The sequence below is a fragment of the Nyctereutes procyonoides genome, unplaced genomic scaffold, assembly GCF_905146905.1.
Source record: "Nyctereutes procyonoides isolate TBG_1078 unplaced genomic scaffold, NYPRO_anot_genome, whole genome shotgun sequence".
In the NCBI taxonomy this organism is placed as follows: Eukaryota; Metazoa; Chordata; class Mammalia; order Carnivora; family Canidae; genus Nyctereutes; species Nyctereutes procyonoides.
Window position 1 is genome coordinate 33899375 of NW_026575132.1, and position 13879 is coordinate 33913253.

A 13879-nucleotide genomic window follows, 5' to 3' on the forward strand; every position below is an offset into this window, starting at 1 on the left:
TAAACACAGACTGTGTATCCTCATAGGGGGCAGAGGAACATGGCAGTGACCTGAGAAGTCAAGGGCCAGAGTCTGCGCAGAAGCCCTACCTCAATGGCCAAGCATTGCTTCCCTGGAGCCTCAGTTTCCAAACACTACAAAAATGAGAATTCTGAATGAGAAGCTTTCTGGTCTACATATTTGTTGATGTGTGATGAAGTACTTTACCATTTAGTAACTTAAACCCACAACAACATTTAATTTGCTCATGAATCTGTAATTTGGACCTGACTCAGAGAGTTCAGCTCATCTCTTCTTCACTTAGCACCATCTGGGGTGGCTCGACAGCCTGAGGTCCCAATTGTCAGAGGATTCACTCCCTAGCACTTGCTTGTGGCTTTGTCATGTGGCTGCCTGGTGGTGGCTGGGTGCCAGATGCCAGCATCCTGATGGAGAGCAAGAGAGGGAGAGAAAGAGAGAGAGAGAGAGGAAACTACATCAGGACCTTTTACAATCTGGCCTTGCAAGTTACTTTTGGGGAATTCTATTTGTTAGGAACAAGTCACTAAAACTGGCCCGTATTCCCGGGAGGTAGAATAGATTTTACTGTTTTTGTTGTTTTGTTTTGTTTTTGTTTTGTTTTGTTTTGTTTTTTAACGGGGGGGGGAGAGAGAGAGAGAGAGGAGAGAGAGAGAGAGAGAGAGAGAGAGAGAGAGAGAAGGTCAGGGCAGGGAAAGGCAATGGGAGAGGGAGAGAGAAAATCTCAGGCAGGCTCCGTGCTCAACACAGAGCCACACCTGATCCCACAACCCTGAGATCATTACGGAGCAGAAATCAAGAGTCGGACACCACCACCCAAGTGCCCTGATTCCACTTTTTGACAGGAAGAGTGTCAAAGAATTTTCCACCTCTACAGAGACTATGGTATGTGATGGCACTGTGAGGGCTCAGCTTCCCCACACAGTCCTGCGTCCCAAATCTCACTCTCCCTCTCAACCGAATTTGCATGCTGGATGGACAGGATATCCTAACCGTCTAGAGATGACAGCACAGTCTAGTGTCTCTTTTTTGGGGGTAGTTTTTGCAAGAAATATGTTTGGTGCATAAAGATCTGAGCTGGGGAGGATCTGAAAGGCCCATTTCTGGAAATCTCCAGTTGGCTAAGTGCCAACTAGCTCACTTATTACTTTTCTTTGAAGACTTCCCAGAGTGGCTATAGCCCAAATGCAAAGTGCCTCCCCCACTTGTACCCCAGCTGGTGTTTCTATGCTTGCCTGGCCTGGGCTCTGGGACTGGACATTCCATGTTGTTCATGTGCCTCTCTTCTCCTTTTTATCAGCTTCTCCACTGGGAAAGTTTCATTACTTTCCAATGCCCTGAGCCTCTCAAGGCTCCCCTTTCTTAGGAAAAGTTCATTTCTAAAGATGACTTTTAGTCAATCATTACACAGCTGTGATGGGTGCCAGCTGGGGAAGGGTAACTGTGTTCAGGTCTCCGTGGCTGCCTGCCATGCCTGGACAGGGCCAGTTAAAGGGCTTCTCCCAGCCCCAGGCTGCTTGGGTGACAAGAGCCACATTTTCTGTCCTTGACTCAGATCTTGGGAAGTCTCTCCTTCATATGCTTCTCCTGCCTCATGGCTTCCAGATGGCGGTAGCCAGAACTGGAGGGTGGAGCACTGGTGAAGTGGGAATGGGAGGTGGTTGCTAGACAAGAAGGGAAACAGCAAGGTCAGCTCTGATTCCTGTCCCTGCCAAGCTCATTTCTGTTGCTGAGGAAAATACTGTTTTTTTTCTCCTTCTCCTGGGCACTGTCATTGCCTGAGGTGGGAGAGCTCTAGTGCCCTTTGCAGTCATTTCTTCCCATCATCATAAACTTCCAATATGGCAGGCGCGGCACTGGACAGAAGCCACCAGAAGCCAGGGCCAGTGTCTGAGGGGGTGTCTGGGGACCCATACACATAGAACAAGGAGAACAAGTTACATGGAAGAGCTACTAACCCGTGAATACAGGATTAGCCATTGGGAGTCCTAAATGCAGATTTCACTCTGCCCCATCAAAATGCAGGGCAGATGACAGGTCACTTCCTTTCTCTGGGCTTCAATTCTCCCATCTGCACAAGGATAATTTTTGACTAAGCTATCGCTCAGCCACTTTGAGCTTGAATGTCCTATCATCCTAGGTGTGATGAAAGATTAAGAATGCCCAATTAATGACAAAGCAAATGAGACACTCTTTTGGTTGTGGTCCTGAAGTAGTTCCTAAAGAGAAGACAGAGCGCCAGCATGGGCCCCACAAACACGGGGAAGGTATCAGGGGCTGTTTACAAACAGAAACTAGACAACAGCAGCCTGCAGAACCTAAGAAGACTGTGAGCCTCAACCAGGGTCAAATCTGCTGCTGCTCCTCTATCACTCCAACCCCTGCTTCCCACAGGGTTCACTTCACTTGGATCCCTTTTATGACCTCTCTTTATCTAATAGCTGTCAACCCACTATTCCAGACTCAGTTTACCCACTAGCTTTGCCATGAAGATTGCACGGGACTCCACATGTATGTCAGGTGTCCTCATCTATATTTATTCTGGACTTGGTGTAGATCACTGTAAGCTTACTACATTTGTTTTATACACACATGCACAATGGTCACAGTGTTTAATTTTTATAAAACTAATTATAATCCACTTTGAGCCACACTTCAGCTAGGGCTGGCAGAAAAATCCATTATCTCCACAACTGAGGTTTGTTCCACCCACTCCCAAATTCTATGAAGGCCTGGGGGGTGTCTTATTTCTAATAGGGTGTCTGAGAGGACTTGTCTTCATCATCTGTACTGGCTGCCTCTGATTCAGTCATTCTTTCTCCAAGTCCCTGTGAGCTCTTGCCTGCGTCTCTGTAGGAAGACAGTACTAGGTTTCAATCCCAGGCTTGGAGGTGTGGCATTTTGCTGAGACAGAACCATGGGGTTTGCCGCCAGTTTCCTTGAGGCTACCATACCAGCTTTCCCCTCTACAATCCTCCCACCTCCCTGCAGTGCTCCAGGTGGGCTAGTGCAGGGCTCTGCTGCTTATAAAATCCCACTTATGTGCCCTTCCTACTATTGGGGAATCTTTTTTCTACCATTTTTGCCCTTGCTACATCCCTTCTCTGCACCCACCTTCCCTCCTTCTCCTCCTCTGGGAAGAAGCATGCACTATTCTCAATGAGCCACAAATTCATATCTTATTAAATCATTTACCATATTAAACTGAAGATCTGTGTTTATATGTATGTTTTCCCAATTAGCAACAAGCTTTGGGAGGGCGGGAGCTGTGTCCTATTAATCTTTATAATTCTAACAGCTGGAAAAGTGCCAGACACATCTGAGAACTCAAGATATTTTTATTGAAGTAAATTTAATTGAGTATCCCTGTTGTTCAGAGTTATCCAAGATGAGTCTGAATCAGGATCATTCTTTCTTTTTGGGGTGGATCTGGTTATGTGAGTGCAGAAAAATCAACAAGAATTTCTGTTTCATAGCATTCTGGAAACATGAGCTCGAATCTTTGAGAGCTGGCAAAATTCAAAGTCAGGTGAGTGATAACATCTTGAATTGTCAGTAGCTGGTTGGTAAAGGAATCATGTTTCAGCCCTTGAAGAAAGGGAGGCCTGGATGGTCAGAAAAACTTGGGTCACAGCCAAATGGGAACTAGAATACAAAATTAGAGACAGAGCAGACACCAAGCCTTAGAGATTGGACATATTCAGTAGTGACTGGGGGCAAGGCAGTGGCTGAGTGGTGTTCTAGGGAGAGTTGACTTAGGGCAACATCTTATCACCTGGTGGGAATGGCACTCTTGTACCTGCCATGCTTAGTTTTCATCAGCTCAGAACATAGTGGGCTCAGCCTGGTCTAATTTTCAGTTATGGAATTTATGAAGCTTTATGGATTCATCTGTAAATAGAGAGCTGTCCCACCTCTGTATGAAAGCAGGCCAGCAGGAGGCCATGGGTGGATTAAAGATGGTTCTTGGGGAAAGAACTTTGAAGTTAATGCAAGTGGCTGGAAAAGCACTTGGCTGGGGATCAAGGCTTTAGATCCACAAAGCATGGAAGGTATGACATCAACCTGGAATTTTAAGCATTGGTTTCTTTAGCTGGCTAGCCTTAGTAGTATTTCGGATTTTGACTCTGCTTGAGATTGACAAGCTATATGAACTACAAAATGTTCCCTAATAGATGTAATGGGGTCCAACTGATTCACTGAATGAGTGATATGGAATGCATGCCAAGAGCAATAGTGACCCTTCAACCAAGTTAATGTTTTACTTTTCTTTCAGCTGTTTCTGAAGGTCACTCCTGGCTCACAGTAGTAAATCTTGTCATTAGCAGAGTGATGTGTAGGGGGCTCATTTTCTTGTTTGCTGTGCCACGTGGGCACACATACAGTTTGTCTAAGACCTGAATCAATGTATTTAGACATAAGTGAGAGCAAAAGGGGCTCCTATTAAGTTTAGTTTGGAAACTGATGTATTGAGAGATTTTTCCTTCCCAGTTTCATTTTGGCAATAATAATGTGGTAGAAGTTTTCAACAAACATTTTCTGAACAATCGATCTTGTTTCTAATTGAATTTTTATGGAGTTTAGATTATTTCAGTGATCAATAATGAAATAATTTTGCCTGAAGCTTCTTTGCTTCAGGCTTTAAGTTGGCATAGAATATCCTCGGTGCCCATCGAAAGATGAATGGATAAAGAAGATGTGGTTTATGTATACAATGGAATATTACTCAGCCATTAGAAACAACAAATACCCACCATTTGCTTCAACGTGGATGGAACTGGAGGGTATTATGCTGAGTGAAGTAAGTCAATCGGAGAAGGACAAACAGTGTATGTTCTCACTCATTTGGGGAATATGAATAATAGTGAAGGGGAATATAAGGGAAGGGAGAAGAAATGTGTGGGAGATATCAGAAAGGGACACAGAACATAAAGACTTCTAACTCTGGGAAATGAACTAGGGGTGGTGGAAGGGGAGGAGGGCGGGGGGTGGGGGTGAATGGGTGACGGGCACGGAGGGGGACACTTGACGGGATGAGCACTGGGTGTTATTCTGTATGTTGGTAAATTGAACACCAATAAAAATTAATTTATAAAAAAAAATAAAAAAAAAATAAAAAGGAAATGTTAAAAAAAAAAAAAACCAAGAGAGAGAGAGAGAGAGAGAAAAAAAGCAAAACCAAGAGACCTTCTTTTCCCCCTAATTAGTTAATTATTGGTATTAAACCATGGGCTCTTATTTGTCCCAAATTAAAAAAAAAAAAAAAAAAGAAATCACTATCTTTGCTCAATTCTTGGTAGCACATCCTCATGTCTTAGAAGTTTAATCATGAGACTCATCTTCAGGCTCCATTTGTAATTGTAGTTCTCTCGCTTTTTCCACCACATCTGTAGTTACTTTCTCCACTGACATCTTGAATCTTCAATTTGTAAGAAATTCAGCACCTATGAAAAACACAATAAAATGAGATATTCCTGTACAGTGAAAAAAAAAAAAAAAAAGAATATTTTAGGTAACAAATTATCTGAATCTCGGTAAAGGAAGAGGGTAGTTGGATGAAATGCACAATTTATTGAGATGGATGATGATAACCCCACCTTGATCTTATCTTTAGGATAAGGAGTAGATTGTTTGGTTAGAGTTAGAAGTTTCTATTCAGGACAGATTCTGAGGAGTTCATGAAAGACAATTTGTAGTCAAAAAATTAGATCGAGTTTTCATGTATTCATTAATTCTTATGTTTTCTATTTCCTTTTGCTTAAAGGATTTTTTTCCTTTTTTTAAAAAAATAAACTTTTTTTTGAGATAATTATAGGTTCACATGAAGTGGTAAGGAATAGTATACCGTGTACATATTCCCTCCAATAGCTAAACAAATAGTGATACATCCATAGCGTGAAACTCCAGTACAGTATCACAATCAAGATATTGACAGTGATACAGTCAGGATATAGAGCATTTCCATCCTCACCAGGATCCCTCCTGCTATCCTTTGATACTCATGCCCACTCCCCTCCTACTCTTACTCCTCTGCAACCCCTGGAAACCACTATTCTCTTTTCCATGTCTATACTTTTTTCATTTTGGGAATGCTACATATAAATGGAATCATAACATGTGTTCTTTTTTGGCATTGGCATTTTCATTCAGGATAATTCTCTGGAGCTTCATCAGGTTGTTGCCTGTATCAGTTGTTTCTCCTTCCTTCCTTCCTTCCTTCCTTCCTTCCTTCCTTCCTTCCTTCCTTCCTTTTCTTTCTATCTCTTTCTCTTTCTTTTTTTTTCTTTCTTTCTTGTATTCCAGTGTATGGATATACTTCAACTCCAGGTTTCATGCCCCTAATTATGTCTTATGGAAGTTGCATATTTAGTTTTTTAAGAAATTGACAAATTGTTTTCCAGAATGGTTGTACCATTTTACATTCCCATCAACAGGATGTGAGTAATCCAGTTTTATCACATCCATGCCAGCAATGGAAGGTGTTACCATTTTTGTTTTAGCCATTCTGATAGGTGTATAATGATATTGTGGTTTTAGTTGGAATTTGCTTAAAGGCAAATCCCAAGTATCATTTTATTTTTATTTTATTATTATTATTTTAAAAATATTTTATTTATTTATTCATGAGAGACAGGGAGAGGCAGAGACATTTGCAGAGGGAGAAGCAGGCTCCCTGGGGGCAGCCTGATATGAGACTCGAACCCAGGACTCCAGAATCACACCCTGAACCAAAGGCAGACGCTCAACCACTAAGCCACCCAGGTGCCCTGCTGAGTGTCATTTTAGGTGCTTATTTGTCATCTTTATATCCCCCTTGTTAAAATTGCTCTTCCTGTCTTTAGTGCACTTCTTAATTCAATTATTATTTTTGTTCTTACTGTTGAGTTTTGAGGCTTCTTCATATGTCCTAGATATTAGTCCTACATTGGATATATAGTTTGTGAATATCTTCTCACATTTCTGCAGGTTGTCTTATCATTCTATTAGAAGTTTTTAATTTCAATGAAATGTTCTCTTCTTTCTGGAAAAGATGTATAGCATTTGTTTTACTTTAAATATTTGGCAGAATTCTGCATTGTAATTATCTGAACCTGAAGATAATTGGGAATTTTTATTTATTTATTTATTTATTTATTTATTTATTTATTTATTTATTTATTTATTTATTTACGATAGTCACAGAGAGAGAGAGAGAGGCAGAGACACAGGCAGAGGGAGAAGCAGGCTCCATGCACCGGGAGCCCGATGTGGGATTCGATCCCGGGTCTCTAGGATCGCGCCCTGGGCCAAAGGCAGGCGCCAAACCACTGCGCCACCCAGGGATCCCGATAATTGGGAATGTTTAAATTACAAATTCAATTTTCTTAATAGTTATAGGCTATTCAAACTACTTATTTATATTGGATAAATTGTGGTAATTTGTCCTTTTCAAGGGAGAAGTCCACTTAATCTAAGTTTTTGAATTTATGTGTATTGAGTTGTTTGTAGTATTCCCTTGTTATCCTTTTGATGTCTGAAGGGTTTGTAGTGATATCTCCTCTCATATTTCTGATTTTTGGTAATTTGTGTCTTTTTTATTTGTCTAGCTTGCTAGAGGTTTGTCAGTTTCATCACACTTTCCAAAGCTCTTTGTCTCATTGATTTCTCCATTTATTTTCTGTTTACAGCTTCACTGATTTCTGCTCTTCTTTTTATTATTTCCAAGAATTAACATTGGATTTATTTTTCTCTTTTTTATTCCAGATTCTTATGTGGGGGGTGCTTAAATTATTGAGATTTTTGCTCTTCTAATGTGTGCATTTAATACTATAAGTTTCCCACTCCCCACTGCTTTTAGCTGTGTCACACAAATTTTGATGTCATATTTCCATTTTAATTTAATTCAATGTAGTTTTGATTTCCACTGAGATGTCCTCTTTGACTCATGCATTATTTAGAAGGATGATGTTTGTTTCCAAATGTTTGGAGATTTTCCTGTTATCCATCTGTTATTGATTTCTAGTTTGATTTACTGTGGTCAGAGAATACACTCTCTGTAATTTCAATTCTTTTAAATTTGTTGAGTCTTAGAGACTAAGGTAGTATCTATTTTGGTATATATTTTGTGGGCACTTGAAAAGAATGTGTGTTATGTTGAGTGGAGCGTTCTATGAATGTTGATAAGTTCCTATTGCCTGATGGCATTCTTGCCCATTTTCTGTTTAATTATTTTATCAATTGTTAAGAGGAATTTTGATGTTTCCAATTATAAATGCTGACTTACCTACTTCTCATTTCCATCCTATCACTTTTTGCTTTACATACTTTATAGCTCTATAGTTCGATGCATACACATTTCACACTATTATGTCTTCACAGTAGATTGATGTTTATCATTAATAATAGCTCTTTCTCTAGTAATAATTTTTGCTCTGAAATCTACTTTATTTGATATTAATATAATTATTCCTACTTTCTTTGATTAATGTTTGCATGATGTACCTTTCTCTATTCTTTTACTCCCAATCTGGCTATCTTATTACATTTGAAGTGAATTTCTTGGAGACAACATATATTTTGGTGATGTTTTTACTTATTTTTATTTTTTTTTTTTTAGTAATTTCTACACCCAACATGAGGGTCGAACTCACAATCCCGAGATCAAGAGTTGCATGCTCCTTGGACTGAGCTAGCCAGGCACTCTGGGTCATGTTTTTAAATGTGCCAATCCCTGTCTTTTAATTGATGTATTTAGTCCATTTATAGAATTTACTTAATTCTATTCGAAAGTGTTGAGAAAGCTCATCCATTTGGCAGAAACTAAATTGCCCAGAATCTTAACTTCTAGGGAGTTTAGGAAAGCTACTTTTAACTTTCCAAACTCTGTTTTCCAGGTAGACACATGATAAATCAAAATAGAAGCTGAGCAAGGTGTCTCCTTATTTCCCAGAGGTGGCCTACCTTCTGCTGAGGGACCCCTGGATTGCACCAGTTCCTGGAACTGCTGTTTTCATTTCTCTTGTACTCACTCCAACCTATCTGTTGAGGATCAGCAAGGTGTGGTGAATTCAAGAAGAGCCTCCTTATTTAAAGGTGGTTTTCCTTCTTGGGGTCTCTTACTGGACTTCGCTTCTGGTTGAGCTATTGGAGTTATTCTGTTAAGTATCTGTAGACATGGATTCATGGGCCTTCTTCAAGTTCTCAGTTTGTTAAGGATACTTCTCCCTGAGGCAAAGAAAAAGAAGCATAGGAAGCACCCATCAGGTCACATTTAATGCTACAAAGTTTCATGGTGCTAATGACTGGTTTAAGTGGAGTTAATGAACACGGAAGTGCACCCAATCTCTGTTTCTGGAAGACAGCAGTGTTAATAAGCATCTGTAGAGGCATCATCTATCTTCACAGGTGGGAAGACCTGGACAAGATCCTTAAATCATCACTAGATGGGACAGCCAGCAAAACCACAGATAAGCTGAAGAGTTGGTTTGTAGAGTCCAAAGCCATGCCAAGTGCTCAGAGTAAACTGGAAGAGACAGAGTTAGAATTTAGTTACTAAAGTGCAATGACAAGAGATGTCCAAGTCCAGGGGAGAAAGGTTAAAGATACAGCCCACACTCATCTGGGTAATGCCAGTGGGACCAGAAGAGAGAAATGAGGCAGCAGTGGGTCTTCCTGCATAGGGCTATTTGATTCAAGGCTTTTATTCCAGTCAAGAGGCCTAGAGTTCTGAGGTGTCAACCTAAGGGAAGAAAGAGAATGTGACAAAGGGGGAAACTCAAGGGCTCTGGCCTTAGAGTGGAGGGAACTGGAAAGAAAAAGAGAGGTAGTGTGTGCTGAAAGTACTCAAAGATCTGGCCCATTCTGGAATGTTTCCTCACTGACATAAGGGCATCTCTGTGCTCTGCTGCCCAAGTCTCGGTGACTTCTGCACTAGGACCCATCCTAATCCCTTCATGCATCAAATACCATGATCTTCTTTTTCTCATCTCCACTTTTTTATATGCCATGTATCAGAAATTGTCCCACTCTTTAAAGACCAATTTCAGTACTTCCTTCTATAAGATTTGTATGTTCTCCCACTGTCCTCAGAGAATGTTGTATGAACCTTTGCTAGGGTTCTTGTTTATTTCTTATTTAATGTGACATAATAGCAATGTGTTATTATCAGGGCAACAAAAGGCCCAGGAATGGGGGAATGACCTGGAAATGAGAAAACGCTGAAAGGGAATTTTAAAAAAACACAAATTTATGGGGCACCTGGGTAGCTCAGTGGTTGAGCACCTGCCTTTGGCTCAGGTCATGATCTCAGGGTGCTGGGATCTAGTCCCACATGGGGCTCCTTGCAGGGAGCCTGCTTCTCCCTCTGCCTATCTCTGCTTCTCTCTGTGTCTCTCATGAATAAATAAAATCTTTAAAAAAACAAATTTAACAAAAAATATGCATCTACATAAATGAAATAATTACATGCACTGAAGGATACAACAAGGCCTGAATGAATGGAGAAATAAATCATATCTCTGAGTGAGAAGGCTTAATACTGAAGACACCAATTTTTCTCAAATCAGTGCATGCTTCTTTACCTGAATGGTAATCAAATTTTCTCTTGGTCTCTTGCTTCATGTCATAATTTGTACCAAGATTTACTTAAGCAATTCATCTTTCATATTCATATTCATATCTCTTCTTTTCTATGAATCTCATACCCAGTTGCTATCCTTTGCCTGATTTCAGCCAATTTATAAAGTAAGGGGCTCGAATTCACTGAGTTCTTATTTCTCTTCCAGTTCATGTATTCTTTTAATATGTGATTTAACAGATGGACATGAAAACAAAGATCATCTTTTAAAAACAAGATGAAGGGATCCCTGGGTGGCGCAGCGGTTTGGCGCCTGCCTTTGGCCCAGGGCGCGATCCTGGAGATCTGGGATCAAATCCCACGTCGGGCTCCCGGTGCATGGAGCCTGCTTCTCCCTCTGCCTATGTCTCTGCCTCTCTCTCTCTCTCTCTCTCTGTGTGTGTGTGACTATCATAGATAAATAAAAAATTAAAAAATAAAAATAAAAACAAGATGAAGGGTAGCCTGGGTGGCTCAGCGGTTTAGCGCCACCTTCACCCCAGGGCCAGATCCTGGAGACCTGGGATGGAGTCCCGTGTTGGGCTCCTTGCGTGGAGCCTGCTTCTCCCTCTGCCTGTGTCTCTGCCTCTCTCTCTCCCTCTCTGTGTGTCTGTCATGAATGAATAAATAAAATCTTAAAAAAAAATAAAAACAAGATGAGGGATCCCTGGGTGGCGCAGCTGTTTGGCGCCTGCCTTTGGCCCAGGGCGCGATCTTGGAGACCCGGGATCGAATCCCACGTCGGGCTCCTGGTGCATGGAGCCTGCTTCTCCTTCTGCCTGTGTCTCTGCCTCTCTCTCTCTCTCTCTCTCTCTGACTATCATAAATAAATAAAAGTAAAAAAAAATTAAAAAAAAATAAAAACAAGATGAAATCTTATTGATTTATAATGAAAGAAAGTTTAATTGGTAGCTAGGCTACAATTTCCCTAACAAGATTTGAGAAATCAAGTGTACCATTTAGCATTGGAAATGCTAAATCCTAAAGAGAGATTTTTGCTCATCTTGTTTTTGTTTTTGTTTTCAAGATTTAATTATTTATTGGAGAGAGAGATAGAACGTGAATGAGTGTGAGTGGAGGGAGGGGCAGAGGGAGAGGGAGGAGGAGTCTCAAGCAGACTTCCTACTGAGGGCAGAGTGCAACACAGGGCTCAATCCCATGACCCTGAGATCATGACCTGAGCTGAAACCAAGAGTAGATGCTTCACTGACTGCACCACCTAGGCACCTTGATCTTTGCTATTCTTGAAGGCTCATGTACCAGAGAAACTAAATGATTGTAACAAGTCTTTTTTCTAGAACTCAGCCAAAAATGATATGTAATTGCATGCCACAATCACCCATACTCAGTCTACCTTCTTTGAATTTTCTCCTTGTTCAAGTCTATCAATGGATAAAGTGGGAAGAGAAATTGGAGAGAATTTGATGCTTGTACTAACAAAATATGAGATTGTCAGTGATACAGTGCTACTTTAGCCTTCAATCCATGCCTTCTGAAAGTCAGGCATCATTATTTGGCCACACTATCTGAGTAGGGATCCTAAGGGGTGTCAGAGAAAAATGAAGTAGATCAGAGAGTTATGGGGCCTCCATCCACTCAGGAGAAAGCTAAGGGGCCTTGTGGAAGGCAGTGATGGATTCAAGCCATATGAAAAAGCATATATCAAGTATCTCGACCTCGTCCCTATCTTTGGAGGACATACGTAATTTATAGAGTGTTTAAATTAGACAAATGGCCCAATCGATTTAGAATAAGGGACAGGAAACACATGTTTCTTTTGCATTAAACTAGACTTCACCAGAGTAGATATGCTTATGATCTCCTGAGTTATGGAACTTGGGCTCTCTATCAAAGTGCCCCTAATTACAGGGATTGCGCTTTTCCACAAAGGTGATCCATTATGGAGCAGGCTGTCTCCATAAAGACCAAGAATACACTGAACAGCTCAAGCTAAGTGGTAATTTATATCATTGTTTATAGGAAGAAAGAGCAAGAGTGAACAGGAGAGTGAGGGCGAGAGTCAGAGAACGAGAAAGAGACAGAAAGAAAGGACTTTTTAGTGGCAATGGAAAGGACCAGAAAAGAGCTTGAAACAACCTGTGGAACACAACATCAGACTTCTGTTCTGAGGATTTGAGCTGCAAGGTGAGGAAAGAGAGGGGCTGCCCAGAGAGTTGAGAAAATTCAGTTTTCATTAAACTTTTTATTTACACTTGGGTAGGAGACCAGAGTGAATGCTCTTGAAGCCAAAGGTGTAGACCTCTACTTGTGGCCTTTTCCTGGGCAGGCAGAACAATTCACTGAGAAGCAATTTGGCTGTGGCTAGTTCACTGGGAATCAAGTGATTGAATTCCAAATCACAGAATGATCAGAGAGAGATGCTCCCTGATTAACTAAGGATTCGGCTCCCAGATTTATTCCCTCAGCATTTGCATAAATGATCTTCTATATGAATGGGTGAGCTTTCCCTTAAATGCGGTTTACTGCCATACCCCCTTTGTGTATTTATGTCTTGACTCTGTATTTGGCACTGCTTTGGCCTGAGCTTCTGTCCCTGCTTTTGGCAAAGCAGCAACAACAGCTTGCCTCACCATGTTTAAGGTATTCATCTGATGTGCCTTGTGGATTGGCTTTGGGCAAGTTGATTTTCAGTGAATTGACTTAGAGCACTTTTATAGGCTAGAATCTTTCTACTTTTGGGCTATTGTTCCCTGCTATATTCCTACATATTATTCTCCACCATTCACCTGAGCCCAGCTGAGTGTCAGTGGGGGAAGTGGAGGAATTACATCCAAAATGGCATCAGCCAGCCCAATCACCCTCCCATGTACATCAACTACCAGGTGGCCCTACATCTGGAATACAGCCCCCAAACTATAAATGCAAATGCCACGGCAACATGTCCTATATCCTATGCAAAGCCTACATCTCTTTGCATGCACTGGAGACCCCACCTAGCCTGGCATGAGTCTCCTTTTTCACCTTATATTTGTGGTTTCCTCAGACTTTGCTGTTCTTGGAGAAAACTGTGCTCCTTGAAGTCATTGCCTGTGCCTGGAATGCTCCTGCTTTTCTTCACTCTTTGCCAGGGTTTCTTTGCCTGCTTAGACCAGTTTTTAATGCCATCTTTCTATGTGTCCTTTCCAAACCCCTCTAGGCAAATACCTGTTTCCTCCTTCAGTCCTCTGCCTTTCCTTAGCTCCTCAGCGGTTCTTCTATTGCAGGGGCCAGCACCACCTCACAGTGAACCTTCCAAGGGACTGTGAG

General features: G+C 41.2%; 1 pseudogene; it reads right to left on the reverse strand.

Moving 5' to 3' along the window:
• Nucleotides 1-1569: 1569 nt before the first annotated feature.
• Nucleotides 1570-13879, reverse strand: part of LOC129522796 (eukaryotic translation initiation factor 2A-like) — a 38167-nt pseudogene continuing 25857 nt past the window's right edge.